This window comes from Platichthys flesus, chromosome 9 (assembly GCF_949316205.1).
Source record: "Platichthys flesus chromosome 9, fPlaFle2.1, whole genome shotgun sequence".
NCBI lineage: Eukaryota > Metazoa > Chordata > Actinopteri > Pleuronectiformes > Pleuronectidae > Platichthys > Platichthys flesus.
Genome location: NC_084953.1, coordinates 25,339,957 through 25,345,956, shown reverse-complemented (window position 1 = coordinate 25,345,956; position 6,000 = coordinate 25,339,957).

Here is a 6,000-nt window from a genome sequence, read left to right as displayed (position 1 = left end):
AACGAGTGAAGTTCACTACAAACAAGAAATGAACAAAGAAAGACAATACATGTAGAGTAACAGTTAATAATACACAGACAAATGTACAAGTATACACAATATGGAAAGTGTAAAGTAAAGACAGATATACTGTAGAAGAAAAGAAATGAACAAAGACAAACGCATGACTACAGAAAGATAAGATGTTTAAAAGGCTCTTGCCTTTTAAACATCTTATCTTTCTGTATTTCTGCATTGTATACTTTTTCAGACATTGTTTACTATTGTGAAACTAATAAAAATATGTGAAGAATACATATATGACTATGTGACTCATTTATTATCTAAATGTTTAATGTTGGTGCTTATGAATGAGGCACTTTTTTGTTAAGACAAAGGGAAGTTTGTGAAAATCTATATTTTTACCATTGGTATTAATAAACTGCATACATTGTTTATTTTGTTATTTGCTATTATTTTCAAAAATTGCATGCGCAGTTACGTTTTGGCCCTGGGCTAAGCCCCGGATCTTTCAGAAACCTAGAAACGCCCCTGGCGTGGAGCATGGCGTGACAGATCCCCCAACATCAGCCCACTCCAGAGTGAATATATGGACATGTATTTGTCCAGGAGCGTTTGAACTATGGCAGGGCAGTAGTAGAGATTGTCCTCCTCTTCATTTGGCTCTGAATCCACTGCTTCGGCAGCATCATCAGAGATGCGTCGGAAGACAGACGAAAACGGAGACGTGCCGACAATCGTCCTGGAATCGACAGCTTCAAGGTCTTCAAAGGTCATGAAGGTCTTTGCATCGACCTGGTCCTCTGACAATACATCAAAGTTAACTGACTGTATCATCTCTTTCAGCTCCTCTACACTGTTTATTACAACAGGTAAATTCCTTTTTGTAAACAAAATGATGCACAGGGCCCTGAACACCTGGATGGCCTCATTCAGACTTTGTGTGTTCTGCAGCCTGGCAAACACAAAAGTCAAAAATTCTCTGTGACCTCTATCAGTCACGTGCTTAGCAATGATTCCACTAATGGCCTTGAGCACATGCGCCGAGCAAAGGTGGAGCACAGTATTCTTCTGGATGGCCTTCATCTGCCGTTTGCCCTGGCTGATGGCGAAGCATCTCCTCAAATAGGTGCAAATATTTTCCTTGTTAAAGGATAGGAAAACAGCCTGCATCAGCGCCCAGCTGAAGTCTGTCTCCACTTGGCGAACTGTCAGCACAGTGAATTTACGAACAGTGTGGAGAAACTGCAAGAGCCAGTAGGCAATCGAGGGTACAGTGTGGTCGTTGGTCAGCATCTCTGCCACAGGCAAGGGGGGTGCACCACGACCATGTCCAGGTAAAACAAGTGCATAGTATAAAACACGCTTCTTCTGGTCTGGGATCTTGGATACCACACTCCCTGTGGCGTCCAGGTACAGTTTTACTGGTTCCTTCCTCCTCATGTGCAACCAAAATCCCTAACCCTGTCTCACTGTACATATGAGTGGCAAATGGGTCGGTTTGAAAGTTCTGGATGTATCCAGGGAAATTAACAAAGTCTGTGTCACATTCTCTCATCATGTTCTGAGTGAGAAGCACCTCCATCACAACATTATCATGTAAGGTCAGACTTTTCCTGACTTCGCAAGAAATTGCATTTAAGATGCCTCTATTGAGACATCTAGTCATGTTCCCAGCCCTTATATCCTCGTGAGGGGTTTGGCTAAGGAGTTTGTAGTAGGTGTTACTGAGCACACCTTTGATTTTTTGAGCAATTTTCCCTCTCCTAACGTTTGACGCCTGTCTTTTCCTGGTGTGTTGTTTCAGGTGACACACATTTCCATGGCGGCACACTGTCAAAAACACTTTATTTTATTTTATTGAGGGTTTTTTAGCCATTATGAAAGTATAAACTGCTTTGCAGGAAGGAAATGTGCACACCGCTTTTGCATGAAAGTATGGACAATTTCTTTTTCTGCTATTTGCCGGTCTAATGTGTTGGTATTTAAAAGCAGGTACACAGCAATGATTTTGTTTGTGGAATTTATCATACAAAACATGTGTCCAAGACTGTTTAAATTTGTGATACCCTTTCTGTGGTCTAATTTTTTTCCAGGATTTGTTATCCAAACAGATTCGAAATCTTCTCTGGACAGTGCCGACCCTTCGGATTTTCCTCTGTCTTTCAGAAGACGATGGAGAGGCAGCATTGTATTTGGGCTCCTCTTCCAGATTGTTGAAGTCAGTCATTGCCTTGGATGTTTTAACCACAGAAGAATCTTCTGAACTATGATTACTGCCTTCAATCCTGTCTTCTAGGTGTTCGTGCATTTCTGTATCTGAATGACCAGAAAAAATCTCGGCCACAAACTGTATTTCCCTTTCTCTCCCAGGATGGTCAAATCGGGACGTCGGATTGGAGGATGGGGAGGCAGACGGAGAGGAAATATTGTGGTTGGGCTCAGGCAGATCTATTGCCTCATCCAGATTGTCCAATTCCGATATTGCCCTGGATGTTTGAATCACTGCCTCAAACCCATGCGACCCATGTGACGCTACCTCTTTGTTTTCCGTCTTTTGATCTTTGGCAGTTGAATCTAGGCCTTTCATATTGGTATGATCACGGACTCTATCTCTGAGTCCCCTTCTATTGTTGTTCCATATCACCCACAACCAGTGTTTTGGGGATTTATCTTCATTTCCAAAGAGTGTTAGGCATAACTCTGACCAAACATCTGAACTGTAGGTGGCCCCGTGCAGGTTAACCAGGGAAAATTCACTCACCACGGCCTCCAAGCCGCCTGCTACCTCCCATAAGTCTCTTTGGGATGCTATCTTTCTCTTTTTTTGTTTCGTCATTTTCTAAATTGAAAGAATACTGTATTATTAAAGATTATTCATTTGCATGATGCCTTTACCTAAAGCAAAACAATGATCAATTATTTCAAATTCAAATTTCCTAAGAACACTCATTTGACACCAGTGGCGGACTGGACGGTCTGGCATTCGGGCAGATGCCAGAGGGGCCGCGGACTCTCGTTGGCCGTTTGGGCCGGGCCGGCCAATCACGGGGCGGCATGCTTGTCGCGTTCGCGCGTCCGCTTCGTCGCAACGCGGCCCCACATTATCTTGGCCCACTATCAAAGCTTCAAATTAGCCCTTTGTCACTAAATCCCTATCCATGCTATATAATAGGAAACGAATCAGTATTTATACCAGATATGAGTGTCTATATACTACAGTCATGGTTGCCCTTAATATTTACATCGGTCTACATTATTTTGTAGCCTTATTCAATCAGATGTTTAAAAAGTGCATGGTTTGAAATTGAAATACAACAAATCTGCCTGTATTTTTAAATGTATTATTGGTTTACAAAAGTTATATGAAGCAATGACTTCTAGGAATTTCAAAACAGAATCAGACCGCGTCTGCGTATAGGGGGTTGTTGAAAGTTGGAAGATACCACCAGTCTGCTGAGGTTTCTATGAGTATGAACTATGAATCGAGGAATTAAGCGACAGAAGGGAGGATCGGAGAAAAGAGAGCGAAATCCAGGAAATTACTGTTTGCTGACTGTGAAAAATGCGCGAAACTGACCGATTTGTTTTTTAAGCTGCCAAGTGCAGGGAGTAAGACAGGAGGACAGTGAGAAACAGTGAGGACAGTCAGTCTTCATGTATATTAAAGTTAGAGGGTTCATCACCAATGGGGCTACAAAAGTGAGTGTTATTTCCGTGCATGTCGTGTGGGCCCACACGGCACACGCTGGTGGGTGAAAATGCCAGGGCCGTTTTTAATCCCAGTCCATCACTGTTTGAAAATCACCCTACAACAAACTTGGTTGAAAACTTACTTGCTATGATTGGGTTGATTGATTAGCAGTGAGGAGGTAATGTTCTTTGCTCGGAATTTTGCTAGAGTAATGAATCATAGCGACGACTAGAACCACAAGAAGACCAACAACCAACGATGTGCCCTGGGGTTCCCGCGCCAAAACCGTCTTCAATTCACCAATGCGTGGGCAGGGCCGTAACACTAAATTCTGGGCCCTCTAAACAAGTGGTCCTGATGGGCGGTGAGGGGGGTGTGAAGGTATTAAAAGGTACGGAAGCTCATTGCATTCACATGAGTATAAAAAATATTTAATAATAATCTCATAAGTATGAGACAATATCTCATAATTACTATTATCTCATAAATACTAATGAGGTAACATGTCATAATTAATATTATCTTGTAATTATTTCACAATAACGAGATACTATTTTGTCATTTCTATTATCTCGTAATTATCTTGCAGTGATATTTATGAGTGACTTTCTCGTAATTATGAGGTACTATCTCATGATAATGACATACTATCACGTAATTATGCAATACTTTTCTCGTAATTACAAGATAAGTATCGCATAATTATGAGATGAAATTAATATTTTTTTCACTCAAGTGAATGCAATAAGCTTCCCTAAAAAGGTATTAAATTCAACTTATGAATATCTGTGTTATCCCTGACCAAGCTTGGACTCAAGTGAGTTCAAAAATTCAAAAACACAGACACAATAGTCACATTGAAAGATTAACAAAGGCACTGATATGACAGTATCCAATATAAGTTCTTACCTTAGCTATGACCTTCTTTCCCCTCAAATTGGAGTTGCTGTTCAAGGTGAAGTCTTGATAGGGCTCCAAAATGCAGGTTTGTGGTGTAGGTTTCAAAGGTTATGATTGAACCTATCCCTAGTTTTCTTTAGAGGTTTGAAACGCAAAAAAACGGTATGTCTCTATCATGATGCGTTCCAAAGACAGATGTATTTTAATCTTTCTATTGAAATTCCCTTGACTAATTGTTTTGAATCATTCAATTTGGTGAATATTCAAAACTATTAATTTCATCCTCATTTGCTATAATGCAAAATGTCAACAAATAATGACCCGTAGTAGGTAAAAGCCCACCATTGGCAAGTACTACAGCGATCATAATGAAAAAATGTAGTTTTATTGATTTTTGGTGAATATGTGAAACTATTAATTACATCCTCATTCGCTATAATGCAAAATGTCAACAAATAATGACCCGTAGTAGGTAAAAGCCCACCATTGGCAAGTACTACAGCGATCATAATGAAAAAATGTAGTTTTATTGATTTTTGGTGAATATGTGAAACTATTAATTACATCCTCATTCGCTATAATGCAAAACTTCAACAAATAATGACCCGTAGTAAGTAAAATCCAACCATTGGCAAGTACTACAGCAATCGGAATGAAAAAAATTTAGTTTTATTGATTTTTGGTGAATATTTGAAACTATTAATTGCATCCTCATTCGCTATAATACAAAATATCAACAAATAATGACCCGTAGTAAATAAAAGCCCACCATTGGCAAGTACTACAGCGATCATAATGAAAAAATGTATTTCCATTGATTTTTGGTGAATATGTGAAACTATTAATTACATCCTCATTCGCTATAATGCAAAATTTCAACAAATAATGACCTGTAGTAAGTAAAATCCAACCATTGGCAAGTACTACAGCAATCAGAATGAAAAAATTTAGTTTTATTGATTTTTGGTGAATATTTGAAACTATTAATTGCATCCTCATTCGCTATAATACAAAATCTCAACAAATAATGACCCGTAGTAAGTAAAAGCCCAGCATTTGCAAGTACTACAGCAATCAGAATGCGAAAATGTATTTCCATTGATTTTTGGTGAATATTTGAAACTATTAATTGCATCCTCATTCGCTATAATGCAGAATTTCAACAAATAATGACCCGTAGTAAGTAAAAGCCAACCATTGGCAAGTACTACAGCAATCAGATTGAAAAAATTTAGTTTTATTGATTTTTGGTGAATATTTGAAACTATTAATTGCATCCTCATTCGCTATAATACAAAATCTCAACAAATACTGACCCGTAGTAATTAAAAGCCCACCATTGGCAAGTACTACAGCAATCAGAATGCGAAAATATATTTCCATTGATTTTTGGTGAATATTTTAGC